Consider the following 16,065-nt stretch of genomic DNA (forward strand, 5'->3'; position numbering starts at 1 on the left):
GGTCCCCGTGACATGTCAGTGCTCAGGGCGAGTGTCCCCAGGGTCCCTGTGCCCAAGGGGCTGTGGCACAACCAGCCCCTCCTGCGAACTGCTGCTGTCAGGGGAGATCTGTCCTGAAATTCAGGCTGCGTTCAACCTCAGCTGCTTCTGAGCCCGTGGGACAGCTGCAGGCCCTGCTTCTGTGGATTATTTTTATCTCTAAATAAGAAATTCTCTCTAAGCAGCATTTAAAACTAATGTCATTGTCCTGGCAGTGGTGGCTGCCCAGGACACGGATGTGAACACGTAAAACGTGGCTTCTGGCAGGACAATTCAGACAGTTTCTTTTAATGTCTATGATTCTTAGTATTGCCAGGAGTTGATTTTTGAAAGTGATAATTTGTTTGAACTTGCTGGAGTCTGTTTAATGAACTGGCCAGGCTCAAAGGGGATGGCTACATGCTGCTTGTCTGCAATTCCCACGTTCTTTCAGTGAGCAAATATCCCCTGACTGCTCCGGAGCAGCTCTGCAACGTGCAGCTCTGCACCATGCGTCCTGCCCCGAGCCCTGTGCTGCCTGTGCAAGCTCCAGGGGCTTCAGTGCTGGGGGAGGAGTCTCTGTGGGACTGTGTTCAGCCCATTTCTAGACCCCCCTGGGCAGGAAATCATCGGCAGGTGACTCACGGATGGGGTCTGAGTGGGAGGATGGTGGGTCTTGTACAGGGAGCAGGGATGTCCCCAGCTGAGCTGTGTCACTGCAGCACAGACTGCACCTGTACGGGACCCACTGGGCTCCTCTTGGTGCTACATTCAATTGGTGGTTTTGAAAATCTATTTCTTTATCTAAAATAGAAGTGCGTGGTTGTGGGAGTGGCACTGCCCTGAGCCCTGGCTGCCCGCAGGGGTGATGCTCTGCCAGGTTCATGCTGCCGTTCCTCATGCTGCCAGGACCCGATTTCCCACTTATGTCCCCCAGAATCGGCACGGGTGGTCCCTGTCAGGCAGCAGACGGGCTCCACGGTGCAGCCCTGTGGTTCATGTCAGGAGAATCGCCCAATGTATGCAGGGAAGGTTCAAATGACATCTCTGTCATCTGCTGTCATGTTTGTAGCCAGGCAATAGAGCATTGCAGTAATTAAAAGCAGAACCACGCCCCACTTAGTGTAATGAGGCGTGGGGCTCTGCCAGGTTCCCCCAGCACTCAGCTCCCCTCCCCGGAGAGCTCCCGGCATCACCAGTGATTTGGGGAGTGGGAACTGCTTTGGATTTCAATTGAAAATGAAAATCTCAGTGACTGATACACCACTTCAGTTCACCCCTCTGCCCCTGCACTTCCCCGGCTCTCCCTACAGCCCCCACCTGCAGGAAGGGCAGCTTTTGGAGGGCAAGATGTGTCTGGTGGTGGCTGATTCGGATGTATTTGTATGAGGACTGGTACCCGGAAGCACCGGTACCTGTGGGATGTGCCCAGCCTGCAGGCTTGGTGTTGCAAAGATAGCATCTTTCATTTGCGTATAAACTGATAGGCAGCCAAGTGCACTGTGCAGAACAGTCATTACCGGAGCGGGCAGGGAGCCCTGTGCTGCCCAGATATCTGCGGGAAGGTGGTGTACCCCCCGGGGGCTCAGCTTTGGGGTGCACATGTGGTGGGACAGGGCTCCTGTGGGGCTTCTGGGACAGGATTTTGCAGGTTGCTCGTAGGTACAGTATTAAATGAGGGAATTAAATCATAAGAGCTTATGCAATTTCAGTAACTAAAGGTGATGCAGAAATGCCAGAGCATCAGCTGGCAGGTCCCAGCTCCCTGTGTGCCATTTAATGCTGCAGGCAGGAGCTGTGGACCCAGAGTGTCGGAGGCTGTGCCTGTTTGCGACCTTGGCAAAGTCATTTCATGTTGCAGTTCCCCAGTCCCCTGCCGTGTTCAAGTGCCAGGTTTTGAGGTGTGATGGGAGAGATGCTGGAGCCAAGGTCTCTGCAGGACTGAGAGCCTTGGGAGGTTCTGGTGGGGGGACCCAGCCCCGCGGAATGGCTCAGCACATGAGCAGCCGTGGGGTTTGGAGACTTTGTGACTTGTTTCCTGCTTTTACGGAAACCTGATATTTTCCCCCGTATTGGGAAGCTGAATTACAGAGCCCAGACTGTCCCGCTGTCCTGGGAGATGCTCACCCACTGCCTGTTCTTCACGTGGAGGGGTTGAAATGGACTTTGCGGGGCTCGGGGGCACCTGGTGCTTGTGGCCTTACTCTTGTCAGGCTGTGGGTTTGGCACACGGTCACTGGGGGCCTGGTGGGTCCCCGCTCCCTCGGGGGTGCTCCCATTTCTTCTCTGTTGTGCAAATGCAGCAACAACGCTTTGGTAAAGCCTCAGCCCGCCCATCCTGCTGCTTCTGATCTCTAGACATGATGCTTTGTCAAACATTTTTTTTTGTTCAGTGGAACTAAGAATTCTCTATTCTGTCTTTTTTTTTTGATATGGAAAGTAAACAAGTTAATGTGAAGGCATCTTTCTAACTGTGTTTGTGGTTCAGTATGCAGCGAGGCTCTGAAACCGTGGAAGTGTCGGTGCTCAGGGTGCTCTGTGCGTGATGTTGTACATGGGGAATTAGACTCTGCTGGAGAGCGATGAAAGCAATGAACTGTCTGCGATGTTGTTAGAGTGGATTAGATCACTTACTTTGCAGAATAAAATATATGAAATGCTTTTGCTTTTAGAAATCAGGGCTGTTTTATGTCCTTTTCTTGTGCCTGACCTCAGGTCCCCACTCTCCCCGTTTGCCCACCAGTGAGGGGCTGGGGGGTTTGCAAAGAGGCTTCTGGTTTCTTACCAGACTGTGTCCTGCCAGGAAGAGTGGTAGGGCCAAAGAAGTAAAATACCCCAGTAATCAGGACAGAACAGAGAAATAAGCACTTGCTTCTGTTCAAAACAAAAAAAAAAGTAACTCTGTTTGTGGCTCACTGTGGATAATTGGATCCTGCCGGAGAACTTGGGAAATGCATGGAACAACAGTTTTCTTTCCGTTTCTTTCCGTTTCCCCAAGAGTTTCCCATGAAGAATGGCACATCCTTCCTGCAGATGTTAACTGCAGATCCTGCCTAAGTCCATAGCTTTAAATATCAAACTCACTCCTTCTCTGTGCATGCAGTCTGCGGAGGAATGGAAGATTTTCCCCAGCTGCGCTCTGCTCCCTGCAGCTATGGGCTCCGGCTCCCCATGCAGCCCTGGCTCTGAGCTTGGAAGGGCCTGAATTCCCTGACATGTTTTTTGCAAAATACCAACGTGCCGTGTCCTGTGGGTGTTTTCAGGGAGAGATGTCAACCCATATAACCGTTCCCCAAATCACGTTACCAAGAGAATGTTTTTTGCCCTCTCGGGTTGATCTGAAAAGGTCGTGTGTGACACTAGCATGTGACTGCAAGGACAGAGAATTTTGGGGGCTTTTCTTTAAAAATAGCAACATCTGAGTGAAGTCCTGTTCCCTTGCAGCTGGAATTGCCCCCCCGGTGCCACCAGAGCTTTGTGGGGTCTGTGTGGAGCAAGCCCCTTCAGCAGGATGGTGTCTCATGGCCCCCTCATGCCCACAGCTCATCCCGGGCACAGGAGCAGAGGGAGGTGACTGGGCTGTGTGGTCCCTATAGATGACCCCCGGGGCTCTGCTGTAGCTGCCGAGTGGCCCCAATGACACAGTGAGGCTGCCTGGGTGTCCCCAGCAGCTGGGGAGGGGACACAGTATCCTCTGAATTGCTGCTGGGAGGTGCCATGGTGCTGATGCTCGGTAGCTCCGCAGGGTTTGTGCCCTGGACCTGGTAAGAGCCTGTTGGCTCGTGTACCCCAGGGCATCACAGCAGTGCCATGGACCAGCCCTGAGCAGCCTCTCCCCTGCCTTTAGCCTGCAGGGGTCTGTTATCTGGGGATGTTGCCTTGCTCTGGGCTGGGGCAGGAGTAGAGCAGGCCACAGTTAATGGCTGTAGCTCACCAAGGAGTGGTGCTGCTTTCTTCCCAGCAAGGTCGGTGTGTCCAGGTCATCTTCAAAGGCTTTGATTTACAGAAGCAAGCTGGGAGAGATGGCAAGCCAAAGTGAAAGGTCAACATTCATTTCGGCAAAGGCTTTTGTTGGGTCCCAGGTGAAACCAGAAATTTGCATTTAAATGAATATGTATTTTGAGACATTAAACCCACAGGCAAAATAAAAGGCCTTGCTGAGATGACAAATACACCGCTTCTTGTGCTTGTTCCTGATATTAGGCCAGACAGCATTTAGAAATAAAACCACATCAGATAAAGCAATTTTTCTTCCTTTTCTTTTCTGAAAACAACAGTCTACTGTAAATACTTGGTGTGGACCTGGGCTACTGAAATTTTAAATGATAAAAGAATTGGTGGATTTGCAGGGTCTGTGTATGATGCACAGGAGAATGATCTCAGAGCTGTTCTGCAGTTCCAGTTCAGCTTCTCTTTCATCCTGAAATCCTAATAAAGAGAGAAAAGTCTGCTTAGAGAAGGGGGAAAAACAAGTCAGCTTGGGGTGACCTGGGGTGCAAAGTGGGACCTGCTGGCCAGGGTTGGTGAGGGGAGCCAGCAGTCCTGTGCAAACCAGAGTGGCTCTTTGGAGGAAAAAGCACCATAAAATAAACTGTTGTGGGGCTCCGCCGCTGTGGCAGGTTCTCAACCGAAAATGTTTTTATCTCAGACGTCTGATGAATAAAACACGGACTCTTTGCTGCTCTCTGAAGTCGACACCCAGCTGCTCAACAAGCTTGTAAAGCATTTAGCGGAGGAGCGGAGCTGCGATCAAATGCACCGCTGGCTCTGTTTGTACGCTCCAGGCCGGGGGCTGACAGTGGCACCGCTCGGCTCCCTGCCTGCAGAGGTGATGCTGCCCTGCCCGTGTCCCTGCCTGAAGAGGTGATGCTGCCCTGCCTGCGCCCCTGCCCGCTCCAGAGCCCTGGCCCTCTCCTCTCTGCCACGGTGCTCACAGAAAAGGGGCTGGTGCCCCTTCCCTTGGAGAGGTCCTGCTTTGTACATGGTGCTGGATGGTGCTGGCTACCCTTGTCAGATGCCACCAAGGTGGCCTTCGGTCCCTCAGGGGTGATGCAGGGGATGGATTCCCCCTCCAAAGGTCTCTCTGCTTTGTGGTTTTTATATCCTGATGTTGTCCAGCAATGCCAGTGTGAGGTTTCCCAGCTGCCCTTGGCCAAGCAATCCTTAGAACCATAGAATCATTTTGGTTGGAAAAGCCCCTCAAGATTACAGAGTCTAACTGTTCCCCCACCCCTGGCACTACCCCACGTCCCTGAGAACCTCATCTCTGCGTCTGTTCAACCCCTCCAGGGATGGTGACTCCACCACTGCCCTGGGCAGCCTGTTCCAATGCCCCACAGCCCTTTGGGAAAGAAATTGTTCCCAAGATCCAACCTCAACCTCCCCTGGTGCAACTTGAGGCCGTTTCCTCTGGTCCTAGCACTTGTTTCTTGGGAGCAGAGCCCGTCCACCCCTGGCTCCAACCTCCTTTCAGGCAGTTGCAGAGAGCGAGAAGGTTGTTGTTGGTGATGGGGACACTGGCAGTGGGTGCAGACTGAAAGTCTTAGCTTCTGCCCTTCGTTATCCCCTGAATTTGTCTCGCCAAGCAGAACGTCCCTCGCTTGGGGAAGGGGAGTGGCAGTAACACTGCTCTGGTGCAGGACAGTGGCTCTTGGTGCAGCTTCCCCAGCATCCCCACCAATGCAGAGCAGCTGATGCTGGTGCAGCCTTCCTGGGCCCCTTTGTGGGAACAGGGCTCACAGCAGCACTTTCCCCCAGTTTGTGCTTTCCCAGCCCCATGAGAAGCAGCTGTCACCAAGGCTGGACTTTAATGTTGCAGGCAGTCTTCACACAGCACCCAGTGTGTTATCCAGGGCTTATTCCACAGTGTTATTGGTAAAATAACGTTGTCATAATGGAGATTTACATCGCATGGTGCTTGTGTCTGTATCTCATTTTCTGCTGAAGGCGGTATCAGATTTATTGGAAGGTTTCTGCTGTCTGCACCTCTATTAGTGTTGCTCGTTTATAGCATAAAATGGCTCTCCTCCCTCTCCCTAGGAAATCACCTTCTGGGAGGGTTAACAATCTTGCAGTCAAGTGATATTCGTAGTTATATAAAAAAAAGTCATCTTTGTTAATATTCTGTGAGCAATGCGATGTCTCTGAGGACAAAGTTCTTTCCATTGCTGGGTAAATCAGAGTTCATTATCATGTTAATCTGACTGATTACAGTCTCCCAGAAGGATTCCACATATGGTCATTTCTGTAGCACAAATAAGGTCTGTTTTGCCTTAATCATAAGGCTTGTGCTTCTGCTGGTGATCTTTATTCTTGAGGTGCATGCAGAGAGATTTAAATACTAATTGTTTTTGAACCTGCTCTTAGTTTTGATTCTGAAGAGGAGTTTTGGACCTCTGCCTTGTGTTTGGATGTGGTTTTGCCCATATATTTTATTGGTTTGGTTCTGGTTTTAAGTCTGTAGGAGCATGAGCTGTACCCCATCATCCATCCATGAGACTGTGCAGATGAACGTCCTTTCTAGGAGAAGGTTTTGGGGGAAGTTGTGAAGCTCAGCGTTGGTCTCTGTACAGGACGGGCTATGGGAGGGCGCGCAGATGCTCCTGCTGTTCTCTGCTTACTCAGAGGTCTGACAGACGCTGCTGACCCAGGACATTGATCAGACTTCTCACAACAAATTATTCCAGTGGTTTACACATGTGAGAGCAAGGGTTTGGGGACACTGGACGTTTGTGAGCACAAGCAAATGAAATGTCTTGTTCCAGTTCCTGGGCAGGCTGAGATGCTCGGGCTGGCCCACGGCCCCATCCCAGCCGCAGTGCCAGGGCGGTGGGTCTGGCCCCATCACAGCCGCAGTGCTGGAGCGGTGAGCCCAGCGCAGCCGCAGGGGCCCATGGGGCTGTTTGGGCTCCAGGGCTGTGCCTGCATCCCAGTGCTGCCGGGGGCAAAGGAAGGGCTGGACTGTGGCTTCACCCGGTGTTATTGCAGTTCTCACCCCTGTGTTTCTGCCAGCGCCTCGCTTCGCTTTCATGAAAAGTAAATTTTTTATGAACCATTTATACTTTTCTTTCTTTTCTCCCATGAGCGTTTTGCTGCATTCAGCTGCTGGAAGCAGAGTGAGCTTTTCAGCAGGAATGTTGCCAAAAAAAACGAAGGTGCCTGTTTTTTGTGAGTGGCACAGACAGATTTTCATCGTTGTTGTTTGTTTTATTTCATTTTTCATCAGCTGTGTGTGCAATAGCATTGACCATGACACGCAGAGCTCATTTCCACAGGGTCTGAAGGGGATGCTGCTCGGAAAGGGGGATTCCCCGTGGGACCCCAAGCCCCATGCCCGGCGGATTCCTGGCTGCGCAGGCAGCTCCGCACTCGGTCGTGAAGCCCCCACAAGCAAAGCTGTTGCTAAAGTGTTTTTAGTTCCCACGTGCTGCAAGCAGCATGACTTGCATTAAAAATATCTCTTTCTTGTATGCAGCAAGTAGGGCTTACCTTCTGACAAGGAAATATTTCTCATCAGCTGATTGCTATGAACATGTTTATGAGCCTCTAAATCATATATAGCAGAATTAGTTGCACCAAGACTCTTTTGCGTGCTAATGGAAGAAGAGTGCCAGTTTAAACAAGAGCACGTATGGAGCTGCTCCAGGCTTGCATGAATGAAAAAAGTGAGTTTGACTTATTGGAAAAACCAATTTGGTTTTATGGTGAGAGGTTTTCAGTGCCTCTAAATTATAGACTTATAAATTCTAAATATAATTTCTAAAAGTTACACAGTAGCACTAAGTAGCAAAATGTAAGGTGTCGTATCGCTGGGAGTTAGTGTGCAGGTGGCTGGGGAGCTGTGTTCCAGCTGAGGGACGATCCCAGCATCTCCCAGAGGCTCCGCGGCAGGACCCGTTCAGATCATGATTAGCCCATGGGGACGTCCAGCAGCACAAGCCCTTGTTGTGGGGTCACTGGGAGAAGCTGACGGGGGGGTCTTGCTGGGGGGTCCCTCTGCTGTTCCACCAGCCAGTCCTTTCCCCACAGCCCAAATTTCCTGCCCCTCCTCCCATCTTTAATTTTTAAAAATCCCCTCTACTTAATCCATGATAAATATTTGAATGGTGTTAAATTCACCCTTCTGACAGAAACTCTTGTCATTCTTGTTCTTAACTGTGACTCACTGAAGAATATTTTGCTGTGGGAAGAGCAAACAGATGGCCCTGTCACCAGCATCGAGGCAGTGGGACTGGAGCCTGAACAGGCTGCTGGAGCTGCTGAGGTTTGCTTGGTTTTGTGTAAAACACAGTGGCTGGTGGTCACTACCAGCCCCATCTCGGGGTCTTGTGTGTGCTGGCTCCAGCTGTGCAGTGCATATCCAGCTGTGTAGCATCAGTCCTATTGGGTCTACCACCACCTCCACGGTGCAGAGGGTGTGGGGATGAGCTGCCCTGGCTGGGGATGCAGGATGGGGGATCAATGTTGCTTTGCTGTTCTGTTTCCAGCAAGATCCTGTTCCTTGCTGAGGCAATGCCATGACTCTGGGATGGTGCCTGGAGAGCTGTCAGTACTGGGGAAAATAGGGAGCAAGTTTTCCAAAGCCCTTGGGAGTGCAGAGCTGTCAGGAAAGCTTCCTCTTCAAACGAGGAGATAAATCCTCCCCAGCTGCAGCAGTGAAGTGTGGACAGAGCTACAGCCACATTGGTTTGTGGGGGGCTGGTATGTTCTAAGTAGGTGATAAATCCCTGACTATGGTTTGGGATTTAAAAATGTGCTGAACTGCTGTCCCAAGGTGGATTCTTTCCTAAATGGAGACATAAGCGGAAGCATCAGCTGCTCAAATTCAGAGATGGAGAGCTGTGAAGGGTGTTTTGCATATGCCACCATGTCAAAGGGTTTTAAAAACCTGCCTGTGGATTAAAACAAGGAGTTGATAATCTGAAGTTTAAGGTTCCAAGAGTCACTTCATTAGGAACTTTCCTTCTCAAAATCTTAATAAAGTTCTGGAGCAAACTCCCTGGATAAGTCTTGAAGACCGAAATTACTGTGTCAGCGAGGAAGAAGGATTACAGATAACAGGGAATTAATACTGAAATGCATATGCTATAAATATAACAGGATTACATTTGAGTGTTATGTAAAACCCGTTTTTCTTACTCCTAGTCTCCTCCGGTGGGCTGGAGCTGGCGGAGCTGGGGCTATCACAGAACTGTTCTGCATTTCCCACTTCACTTGTTGCCGGCAGCTGCCGTTTGTTCATCAGGTGACTCTGCTTCTGTCACCACCTTTGCTAAAGGGTTCATTTGGCACACACCAAAAGGCCCGGTGGCCCAGGGCAGGGTGGGCTGTGAGGTCTGGGCAGCAACGTGACCCCAGCACCATGTCCTTGGGGGACCGGTGCTCCCCGGGCTCCGTGTGTCCCTGCTCCGAGTCCTCCCCAGCCACCTGGTTCTCTGTGGCCTTTTATCCCCTTTCACCCGCACCCAGGACTGCCTTTGGAAGCCGTCTGCAATGTTCCCCAACAAAAATCCTTTGTGCTCATGCTTGGGGCTCATCCCCAACTGGATCTTCTCAGAAACCATGGGAACATTCCTGGGAACAGTCCCTCAACACTCCTCAAGTCCTGGCCTCACCAATGGCTCTGGGAGCATCTTCCCAGGGGATTTTTGTGACACTGTGGCTCCTTGGTGCTGCTCAGCCCTTTCTGGAAGCAAGGCTGAGCCTGCAGCACACCGGAGCACAGCAGCCCTTAGCTGAGCCCTCACTGCTGCTGGTTCTCAGGGTGCTTGGGTCACGGTATCGTGGGCAGGGGGTGACCCGCTCCCCTCCTCGCTGCAGCGGGCACCCAGTGCCCCGCTCACCTGGAGGGAGAGCATCAGCCAGTGCAACAGCAGCAAAGGAGCCAACAAGAATACAGCAAAATAGCCAACAATAATAAATCAAAGTAGTGAAGAAGTGTAATGCTTCTTTCTGCAGCAGTGGAGCAGGGGTCAGGGAGGGGGCCGTGGGGACAGGGCAGGACTGCAGGAGTTGCCAGGGAAGTTCTCAGCACCAGCACAGGAGCAGCAGAGGGTGCGAGAGCTGTGCAGTTCACTGCCCTCCTGCCCCACTGGCGATGGTGCCATCCCGCTTGGGGACACCTGTGACATTGTTGGGGAACCCTCAGGGCTAATGCTGAGGCTGCTGCTGTCCCCCTGCAGCCCCAGCCTGGGGGGCGTAGGGAGTGAGGGGTCCCTGCAGGTAACGCACCCCACTACAGCCCTGCGGGCTCTGCTCCCAGCGCAGTCACGCATTTCTGAGCCACTTGTTCCCTGTCTGGAAATTAATGTTCTCAGGCATATTTTTACCCATTTCTGCCTCATTCCGCAGCTCAGATGAACTGCCTGCTTCCTCTGAGGGCCAAGAGCCACTGATTTGGACTGGACCCTGCCTGCAAAGTGCACGTTAACTTTGTCCGAGGGATATTAAATCCCAGCCTCACACAGTACAATGCCGAATTTTGAAAATGCAGCATTTAAACCACAATATCGCAATCAAATTGCTAGTGAAAATCTCTTCATGTTGGCAATGGAGCTGGTGGGTCTTTGATGTCTTCCAGCTCAGATGTTGCTGCCAAAGAGACTTAAGCTTAAACGTCACTTTGTAAAGTGGACTTTTTTTGAAGTTTTCTTTAAAAAATAATCTTCTAAGCTCAGGAAGCAGAGAGGAATGGCCAGTTCCACAATGAGATTTCCAAACCAAATAGCACAGAAAGGAGACACTTTCAACTGCTGCTTTTTCTTCTGTAAATCCTGCACTTAATCCGCAGAGCGGCTGTGGGTGAATCACTGTTTTGGCTCCAGCAGTGCAGATGCTGCGGTGGGGCTGGGTCTGGCCATGCCTGGCAGCAGAGTTGGGATGTGGGTCACACTGAGAACAGCAGAACCTGAGCTGCTGTGGGGCTCAACCCCGTGTCCTCTCCTGCTGGTGTTTCTCACCAAGCCCTGGCTGTGTGGTGAGCCCCGTCGGGGGATCAGCTGCTCCCTGCAGCCCCCGTGTTTGCTGGGCTCCCCCTATCATCCGCTCTGCCAGCTTGGGGCTCCCATTGGGACAGAACCTTCGAGAGGAGCCCTCAAAGCATGAGCCAGTCTGGTTTGGCTGGAGGTCAGAACCTGTTTCTTAGAGTGGAGTTTTGCAGTGGGAGCTCACTGCAGGAGCCGGAGGAACCTGCTTGCGGGGGATTTCTGACACATCCCATACTGTGACACTGCAGGGTGTAACGATGCTCAAGTGAGGATGCGGTGCCCAACCCTCACCTTCCCATCGCCAGAACCACATTTAGGGTTGTCTGATATCGCTGTGCCATCCCCGTGGCAGTCGGCAGGACCTGGTGGGTGTCACAGGCTGCGGGAAGGGGCTGGTTCTGCGCTGCTGAAGGAGCTGGTTGTGCTCAGCCTCAGTGTGCAAACTGGCCTTGCTGCTCTGGCCTTGTCCTGGAGGCGGCAGGTTTGGCAGCAGGTTGGGTGGCAGTGGTGCTCAGGGTGATGTAGGAAGCTCACACTTTTATATGGTTTATATGGTGTTGGGCTTGGTGCCGCGTGGTACCTGATTAAGAAGCTGGAGTGAAACAAACCCGTCATGGCACATGATAAATGGTCTAAAAATGGCTGTGCTACCAGTGTCTCTAAGCAAGACTTTAGGACAGAGCTGGGTCTCACCCCGCAAGGCAAAGCCATCCCTCACCGCTGGAGTGGTGGCTGTGCTGCCCAAGAGCTGCTGTGCCCAGGGACGGGGCTGCTCCTGCCTGAGCTGAGGCACACCGTTTCATTTTCAGATGAGCTGCTATTTCTAAATCTCCTTTTTTAAAAACGTTTTTAGCTCTGGATGACCCTAATTTTGGCTGAGGAGCTTAAAAAAGCTAAGAATGCAAGGTTAATTTAATCTTCTTAAGGTTTAAAAATCATCTGGGATCCTTTGTTTGATAGTGCTGGAAGCGTTTATCTCCCTGTAGAAGCCTTGTTTCTGTTTTGCAGTACATGGTGCAAAACTCTTTCGCAGTAAAGGCTGCCAGTTTCAGCATTCTGCACTTTTTGTCTGCAGGAACTGTAGTGATGCTGATGCTCAGCAGGGCGAGGTGCTCGGGGGCTCCTCAGACCCACGACCCTGGGCTGGAGGGCTGGGGCCAGATGGGCCCTGACCTAAGTTTGTTGAGTTCTGTTGAGCAGCAGAACCCACAGTGGAGTTTCCCGTCACTGAGCTGTGGGTCCATTTGCCACTGGAAAGTCCCATTGGGATCTACCTGCCATCGGCACAGCACTGTCTTCCTGTCCCTCTGTAAAAATGGATCATAGAACTCCCTGGAAGATCAGGCACGAGGGAGGATGTGGGGCTGAGCTGGGGGGAAGTTGGGTCCCCAACAGCATCTCTCTGCGCTGCCCTGCGGTGCTGAAACCATCTGGGTGTTGCTCGTGGGATGCACGGCTGCAGGGACAGCACACGGAAATACAGGTCTGCAGATGTCCTGCCTGCCTGTGCCATAACGCAGCTGTCCGTGAGCAGGGGCACATCTTCAGCTTGTTCAGCACGAGAGTGGGCAAAATTAGGGCTGTTATGAATGGGAACAACGTGATGTGATGCATCAGGAGTGACAGGCAGCCCGTGTCCCCTGCGCAGCGCTGGGAGCAGAAGCGCGGCCCCAGCATCACTCCCTGTAGTCCTGCTCAGTTGCACAATTGCAGTTAGTCCTGGTAACGCACTACCCTGCAGCGGCTGCGGGGTCCGGGACACAGTGCTGTGCTTACTGGCTGTTCCACAAGTTTTTATATAGAACAGAAGTTTAAGACAGAAAACAATCATTAGCAGGTGTTAATATTCAGCAGGGAATACCTGTGCATGGTGGGGTCAGGTCAGCACACAGCGTTCCTGGTAAGTGCGACCAGTGATTGCTAGCAGTGTGATCGTCTCTCCATCAGACTGCTGTACTGCAAGGCTGACCTCAAAAGCTGGCAGACCTTGAGACAGATATAAGTCTTACTTTATAAGAACATATAAAGATCAAAACATAGAATATTTAAGCTGATATTATGCAATAGACAGCTCTTTTAAGTTGTGATTTGTAAAGACAGTTCAGATAATTTCCTGAAAGATGTACTCATAATAATTAATTTAGAATATGTTTAATTCAAGTTAGAGAGATCAAAGAGAAGGAATTTTCCCCTGTAATGCTGTTTGCGTTTTCACACTTTCACCATATTCCATTGGACTGGATAGGGGAGGCATGTCTGATTTGTCCTTCATTGCAGCTTCTCTGTGTTAAGATCGCAGAGGCAGCATGCAGACGTTCGTGCACATTTGGGGCATGGGAGGGGAACAGGGGGGAAAGCCTGGAGCAAACCCCTCAAAACGGGCTCTGGGGTGCGGAGCAGCACAGCGTTGTGAAGGGTGAAATCCCCTCTCTGCTAGAGAGGTTTGCACTTTTGCCGCCTCCTCCAGTGTTTTCCATGCCCATTGTCTGTACGAGGCTTCCCGGGTGTGCGGGTTCCCTGAGCAGCGCTGGGGGGGCTGCCGGCAGGCAGGGCCGACATCACTGCCAGATGTGCCGTGCATCGCTGGCTGCAGATGGCACGTGCTGCGGCAGCTGCTTCATGTCCAACAGCCCTTCAGGTCTGATCGGGAGTGATTTACAAGTATGTCTTTATTCGTGCAGCTACAATTGGTGTTATTTAGCCACTTGTTTTAACCTCTGGCTGTGTCAAATGTGCCTTTAGGTCAGCCTGCAAAGTAATCTTCTCTAGGGGAAGAAGATAAAATCAGTGTTTATTACTATTTTGTATATAATGCAGGAGGAGGTTTGGTCTTCCTAACACACACAGTGGCTGATCTGGGCAGGTTATTTCATGCCTGACAGGCGAGCAGGGCTTGGGTAGTTGTTCTCTGCTCACGAGATGCTGCTGCAGTTTCTCTCTCCTCAAGCGCTGTGTTGCTGCTTCACTCCTCATTGCAAAAAGGAATATTATTTAAGGAAAGAACAATAACTTGCTCTAAGCCAGGACAAGGGATTTGGATTCTGGCAGGTTTCGTTGTTCCTTTCCGCTCTGTGCCCTTGTACCTGAGCCGGGTGCACAGCCTGTGCTGGGCGCTGCTTGTGTTTGACAGTGATGGATGATACAGGCAGAGACTCAATTAGCCTATTAATAAGGCACAATCTAGGCCATGGTTTTCCAAGTTCAGCACCTAAGTCCGTATTCAGGCTCCTAAATGAGTGGCCTCATTTCCCAAGCAGCAGCAACAGCTCCCCAGGGGCAGCGGGTCGAGGGGTGCAGGTCTCAAATGGGAATCTTTCATTTTTCCCAGTGCTGGTGCATTTGCATATTGTCACTAGAGCAAGTGGGGGGCTTGTGGCCTGGGGAGAAGGAGGGATGCAGGGCAGGAGAATGGAGAGAGCCAATCTCTGCCATTTTCGCACGGTGCTCTCAGAGCTGTTCCCACGGCTGGCAGGACTGGCTGCCTGCAGGGAGTTGTGTGTGTTCGGGTCTCAACATCTCGCAGGGACTGAGCTGGGCTTCGGCAGGCCCTGCTCAGACCCAGCCTATCTTTGGCCATGCTGTGCCTGCAGGACGCTTCAGCAGCCTCAGTGCAAACTCTTAGGGCACCACTCCCAATGCACTCCTGCCACTTCACGCTTCTGCCCAGAACAGCTCTCCCAAGTCTCCATCTCCACAACAATGAGAGCTGCTGAAAAACTCCTTATGAAATTGGGGAAGAGCGTGAGTCAGCGGAGCCGGGTGTGATGCGCTGCGGTGCCCAGCAGCTGCCGGCTCTGCCAGCCAGGTTTGGGCTGCGCCGCTGCCTTTTAACAGCAGGTCCAGGAGCCCAGCACCACTTCACCGCGGAGCCCACAGCCTGCTTGCGCAGGCGGGTTTGCACCCTGGGACCGGGCTGGCCATGACTCTTTGAAGGAAGCACTATTTATTTAAAATGCAGGGAGATTTACCATACCGCACCAAGGCCCAGGAACAAGTTAATGCCAGACCCACAGGGTTCCCTGATTGCGTGGCCTGTGTCTGCTGAGCTATTATTTGATCAGATAATGCACATGTTAAATGTGTTTGTCAGGAAACGGAAACCTGTGTTATCTGAAAGAGGCAGTGTCGGCTGTCAGGAGCAGCCTTTGATCTGCAGAGCTGTGGCACTGTAAAGTGGGTTCCCCATGGACTGGTAGGTAAAGCAGGATCCCCATGCATTGGGAGGGAAAGCAGGATCCCCGTTGTCTGCAGGGTCCTTCTACAAAGCCCGGTGCATGGCCAAGGGCAGGCAGCTTTTCAGAAATAAGTAAAATACTGGTTTTGATCCCAAACTTGACACAGACTGAGGGGACCCCCTTCTGGGGGTGACACTCTGCTCACCTTGGAGCCCTGGGATGGACCCTGCGGGCAGCTCTGCTGAGCTGGGGGTCATGAATTACCCGGGTGCATCTGGGTTCTCGTCCATGAGCCAAATGTTACAGTGATTTATTAGAAACTGGATGGAAAATTTCGGAGTAGTTAAATTGCTGTTGTATAAAGGGCTTATATGGAGCGTTGCACAGCTGCACTCTTGGTCTGGGTCAGTCCCTTTGCTGGTAAATCAGGTCTGGTGTGGGGGCTCTCCAGCCCTTGGCTTACTGACTTCAAACCTTTAGCATATAGGAAAACCATTTCTGGGAAAAACAGTGATCTTCTTTTTGACAGAGAGGATGCACAGCCCGTCTCCAGCTGTGACCCCCGGCTGGACGAGCTGTGAGTGAGTCCTGGGGGCTGTGAGTGGGTGTCATTGTAGGGCTCTCAGCTCTCTCGGGTGCTGCGTTTTCATAGCAAACGCAGGATGGGCCATGGTCTCCTGGGCCAGCGCTGCTGTGGAGTAGCTCACAGCACTCAAATTCAGTGTGTGCTTCAGCCTCTGCAGCGCTGGAAATGAAATTTTTAATAATTTTGAGATGTAGCAGATTTTATAGCTATAATACTTTAAGATTCCCCATTAATGTTCAGTCTACCACTGGCTGTAAGTTGTACTGGCACACCAGGCCTTATAAATCTGTAGTTCTCATGG

General features: G+C 51.7%; 1 protein-coding gene across 2 annotated transcripts in view; it reads left to right on the forward strand.

Moving 5' to 3' along the window:
• The window catches only part of FRMD5 (FERM domain containing 5), an 82,269-nt gene that overhangs the window by 46,968 nt on the left and 19,236 nt on the right, over positions 1-16,065 (forward strand). The gene's annotated exons all lie outside the window — the stretch shown is intronic.

This window comes from Columba livia, chromosome 11 (assembly GCF_036013475.1).
Source record: "Columba livia isolate bColLiv1 breed racing homer chromosome 11, bColLiv1.pat.W.v2, whole genome shotgun sequence".
NCBI lineage: Eukaryota > Metazoa > Chordata > Aves > Columbiformes > Columbidae > Columba > Columba livia.